This window comes from Indicator indicator, chromosome 29, assembly GCF_027791375.1.
Source record: "Indicator indicator isolate 239-I01 chromosome 29, UM_Iind_1.1, whole genome shotgun sequence".
NCBI classification, from domain to species: Eukaryota; Metazoa; Chordata; class Aves; order Piciformes; family Indicatoridae; genus Indicator; species Indicator indicator.
The window spans coordinates 9,858,704-9,864,330 of record NC_072038.1 but is presented as its reverse complement, the minus strand read 5'-3'; positions in this window follow the sequence as shown (position 1 = coordinate 9,864,330).

Here is a 5,627-nt window from a genome sequence, read left to right as displayed (position 1 = left end):
TGCAGCAAAACTGCTGTGTGGCACAGCCCCAGCTCAGAGCCAGGGGGAGAAGGAGCCCTCATGTTTGTGCTTTTGAATTTATAATGTGGACTCATCCACTTGGTCAGCAGCAGAGTTTGAGGACAGGCCCCTCTTAGTAAGGGACACAGCCAGGATTTGCTTTCAGCAGTGACAGCTCCCGCAGGCCAAAAACTCCCCACTTAATGCATCCTGCTCTGCAATGACAAAGGTTATAGGACTCTTCCCTCAAGATTTCTCCTTCCTTGTTACATCTGGGTCTCCTCTTTCAAATCTTTAAAACAAACCTGAATCAACGCTCAAGAACAAACACAGAGGTAGGAGAGGTTTTCCAAATTCCAGGCACAAAAGTAAAACCTGGGGGGCTTTACATCATGAACAGCAGCAAAGAGGAGGCACCAGCATGGCCTCTTGCCCTTTTGTCATCAGAAAATACCCAATACAGAGAGCAAGAGAAAGGAGCCAAGGGGAAGAGACACTTGGAGAGGCTTGGCCATGATTTTGGAAGCCAGTGGTGGGTTTGGGATACAATTGCAGGAGAGGGCTTGGATTAGATGACTTTTAAAGGTCCCTTCCAACAGAAAGCATTCAGTAATTCAATAAAACGCAACAGTCAGCCAGGCTTGAAGCTTTGGAGGGAGGACTCTTGGAGATACACAAGGTCTTTGCTAGTGCATAGGTCTCCAGCTTGTCTCCAAATCCAACAAATGAATCACAGAGGACAAACTTCTGCTGCTAGCACACACAGAGCAGCAAGGCCCCGTGGGCCAGGAAGCTGCTTGATCTGGGAGCAAAGGCAAACCTGCCTTCAGGCTGGGCCAGGGCTTGTCTTGCACAAGGGGGTGGTCATCTCCCCCAGGCTACTCCAGCATCTGGAGGCTCAGGACACAGGGCAGGAGATGGGCAGTATAAGTGCCTGGTATCCTCAAAGGGCCTCCTCTGACCCCGCTCCAACAAGTCCGTATCTCTGCTGTGCTAGAGGACTCCAGAGCTGGCCCCAGCACCATAGGTGTGGTGGTTTGAAACTGTCTTTTTAATTTTTCCTTGCAAAGTTCAGAACAGAGAAAGTGAAAGAATGTAAATAAGTCACTATTGGGTGTAAGAAAGCAAAATAACGATTGTTCTAAACACTTCCATTGGATAGATAGAAATGTTTAAGAACTATTACCCAAAACAAAGTAGGCACTCTGCACATTCTGCGTTCGGCAGTGGGGGCAGTTGCTGGGCTGTCTGGCTGCTGTTTCTTCTTCTCTTCTGGCTGAAGATAACACGTACTGACCTTGGCAGCTAAGTTAACAACTTTCTGCTTAACCATCCTCTGCTACCAAAAATCTGTGCTGGTTTTGGGGCCAGACAGATCGTCTCTTGCCCCGAAAGGGACAAAAGAATGAGACTCACACAAATGGATTGGAGAGTGATGGAAAGTTTAAATGGAAAAAGCAATTGGTGAAGCTACAGAGAACTACAAACCACAAAGCATAGTGACAAAGAGTATCCCAAAGCGTACAGAACCCCTCACAGTATTCCCAAAGCTTCCCAATCCTTCCCTTCTTCCCACCTGAGGGTAAACCCAAACCCCCCAGGGCTCTTTCTTCCCTCTCTGCTCCCCTGGGAGATGTCCTCTCTTATCGGGTAATGCCGGGGGAGTATCCTCAAGGCCTCTTAGGCCTGTCTAGGCCTAATGCCAGGAGGAGAATGGAGGGGGGGGGGGCAGTCTCAGACCTGGCCAGCCTGAGACTTGCCTAGCAGCGGGAGGGGGAAGAAAGAGCCCTGGGGCGTTTGGGTTTACCCTCAGGTGGGAAGAAGGGAAGGATTGGGAAGCTTTGGGAATACTGTGAGGGGTTCTGTACGCTTTGGGATACTCTTTGTCACTATGCTTTGTGGTTTGTAGTTCTCTGTAGCTTCACCAATTGCTTTTCCATTTAAACTTTCCATCACTCTCCAATCCGTTTGTGTGAGTCTCATTCTTTTGTCCCTTTCGGGGCAAGAGACGATCTGTCTGGCCCCAAAACCAGCACCATAGGTGGGGTCTCAGCAGAGTGGAGCAGAGGGACAGAATCCCCTCCCCCTCCAGCTGCTGCCCACAGTGCTGGCTCAGCTGATACAATCCCAACCTCTGGCTAATTACAAACCAAAACAGTCCCAGGGATGAGCCCTTCAGGAGGGTGTCCAGCATGGTGCTTACCTGCTCACCACCTTGGTGTGGGGCCGGAGCTGCTGCTGCTGCTCACCCAGGGGCTGCACCTTGCCGTGGGGCACCGCCGGGCACTTGGGCGAGAGCGTGGCGAGGACGGGCGAGGTCCAGCAGCCCCTCCTGAGGAACCGGCTGAAGGAGAGGGTGGCCCCAGGGGACCTCCTGCTGCTGGAGGGCAAGGGACCAGGGCTGGTCCCCTCGGGCTCCCTCTCAGTGCCCATGGTGCTGTCTAGGGCCACAGAGATGGGCGAGGGGCAGGCAGTGCTGTGGGGCGGGGCTGGGGGACCAGTGCCAGCATGGATGGCTGGGCAAGGGGCCTGGGAGGCATGGAGGCATGGCTGTGGGGAGGAAAAGGAGAGAGGCTTGGTCAGGCCCAGGGGGATGACACACCAATGGCCTCATCAGGAGAAGCCTTCTTTGGAGAAGAAGGGCTGAGTGCTGCTGATGCTGCCAGGAAAGACAGAGCTCAACTGCCACCAACAGCCAAGCCTGGGCTGGTGCCCCTGCCTGCCTCCTGCAGCTCTCTCCCCTTCCCTGTCCTCCCACAGCAGGAGAGAAGAGGTGTTGCAATGTGCCCATGGAAAGCCACAGGCTCGTTGCTACCAGCCTCAGTGGGTGCTGACAGATCTGCCCCCACAGCCACTGGGATGCTGTAGGAGACATCAGCTTTGTCTCATTCCTTACAATTAGCTGCAGGCATGGAGGAGTCTGTCATCCTGAGAATGTGATCTTGGTTAGGAACAGCATAGCCACCTCACACCCAAAGCACCAATGTGCTAACTGCTCTGATGGCCAAGAAACAGGACACTGAGCTCCAAACCCTGATGACTGATAACAGAAGAAGCCACATCTTGTGCTGATGTCTTCCCAGTCTCCCTGGCTGGAGCTCAGCTAAGTCAGCCCTCAAGCACAGATTCACCAGCAGGGGACATGCTGCATGCCAGGGTCCCACCTCATTTCCCAAGGCCTCACTGCCAAGCAGGGATGAAATGCAGCTCAAGTGTCCAAAGGGAAGTGCTGAGACCAGAAGCACACAGAAAACTTTGCATGCACACAGGGCAGGAAGAGGACATGGTGGAGGATGGACAGAGGTGGAGGCAAGACAGAGAAGGATGAACTCGGTTCTTCTTTCATTTTCTACATTTATTTTTATTAGACAGATGAAAGCATGGAAGCAATGGCCCAGAAGTGACACAAGACATCAGTCTGATTTCCAACAGAAACAAACACAGTGGTGGTGGAACAAAGTGAAGCTCAGTCTGCACTGTGGTCACACTTTGTACCAAGTGACCCTCTCTTCAGGGACAGAGAAGCAGTACTCTGGGTCATGCCAGCTTGTTCCTGCTGCAAGCAGAGCAGAGCCTGCAGGAGCAGGGCTGCTGTTCCACAAGCACAGTGACTCCAGAGCACGCAGCAGTAACCCACGTCAGGGGGACAGTGATGCAAAGCTGAGATGATGAAAAAAAAAATTCAGAGAAAGGAATGGTTGGAAAGAACATGAAAAGCAAAGCTGCAGACAAAATAGGAGCAGAGTCAGAGGGACTGACTGGAACACACAGATTTGTTATTTATTATTTATAGCCTGGCTTGATCTCCCACATGTTACTACCTCCTGGTAATCCCAACATGCTTCGTGCTCCATGTCATACAAACTCTGAAGACGTAGAGCAGCTTTGGACCAACCCTGCCAAGTTCTTGAGTGTCTTTCAGCACTCTTTTGTCAAGGTGGGCTGATGGTGCTCAGTACCTGATGTAAAAAAGCTTTATATAGTTTTAAGCAGAAGTCAGAAAAATGTATGGTCTGCGCCTGCTCATCCTTAAGAGCCTTGCAAAACCTGTCAGTGCTTCCACTGGGAATAAGAGCAGAGACTTAGTGAGCAAACCTTGACATCAGAGCAAAAGACTCTTGCAACTTGGTTTCTATTCCTCTAAGGAGGTTTATCACCATGAGGTTAACAGAGGTCAGGAGCCTCTCCCCAGCTCAGCTGCAAGTGAAGGAGAGTGGCTCTGTGGTGATGCTGGATCAGACCACGAAGCACTGATCCCACCCCTGGTAACAAGCACAGAGAGGGCAAGAAATGCTGCTCAAAGCCACTCAGACACAGCCATGGCCTGACTATCTCCCTGTTCACAAGGGTTGGTCTGCAAGCACCCTGGTACCTGCGGGGCTCCCTCCCCACCTCCCATCTGCTGTAAAATCACGTCACTGGTAAAAATGGAACAACGTGAACTGGAGTAAGGAAGCTTCCCCAGAACTCAGTGCTTCCCACCCAGCCCTCCTGCTTCCCCTACACTGGAACAAACAAGGAAGCTTTTCCACCCCCTCAATTCCCTTCACTGGCTTTTTGGGAATCTTCCCACTTCTGGTAATCATTGGCCTGGGCCAGACACGCTGGAGTTTCCCAGCAAAGCCTGGAATCTCCCTGTACTCTTTAGCACTATTTCTGGTTACCTCATTCTAAAGAGCAACCCACTACCTAAAGCTGAAGTCAGCTCTTAACAGCTCTACCCTGCTTCTTCCCTGCCTCTAGGCTCCAAGCCAGGGACCAGTGGCACTACCTCCTGCTGGGGTTTTTAGCAACAGAAAACAGAAGAGCAGAAAAAGACAAGACAAGAGGTAGGATTTGATGAAAGAAACACAAAGCCATGGCTGCATCTTTCCAGCCTTCTGGCAGGCTCTCCACACCTGCACACCAAGGTCATTGTACAGGGAAGTCATGGGGAAGGGGCAGAGGTTTCCACTGAACATCTCCAGCTCATTAAGGGGGAGTTGGGAGCATCATTAAAATTCAAAAGGTCAGCTTAAACCTTCAGAAACCCTCACGAGTCTACCCCAATCTTCTGCCTGTTGCACTGGCTAGGAGGGGCAGGATACCTGAAGAGAGGTTACAGTCCTCAGAGGGTGCCCAGGCTGCACCCCTTAGCAAGGCCCACATCCCTCTGGGAGGGTGGACACCAGCATGGGCATGCTCTGAGGTAGGCCACCTCATCCTGCAGGGTCATTTACCTCTGCTCCCACCAGGAGGGCTGATTTGAACCCAGAGGACTGAGATGGCAGAGCTTTACTCTGCCTTATGCCATTCCACCTCCCAGAGGAGCAGAAGGCAAGGAGAGGCAGCTGGGCTACACAACCTCTTTCTCCTCGGGGCAGCTGGAAGGCATCTCCCCGTTCAGATGTGAGAGGAGGGAGCCAGGACCCTGTACCCTGAGTCTGGCACAGCCAGCAGCCTGGCTCCACCAGCACTGACGTGCTTGGGAAGTGACATCTGGTGCTCCAGAAGCCATGGCAACGTGCAGGAAGCAGGCTGGTGGCAGAGCCGGCCCGGGAAAGCTAAAGCAGCACTGACACCTTCAGGAAGGGGAGACGAAGCTCAGCACCAGCCTCGGCTTGGCTTTGCCCTGCGGGGCTCAGAGC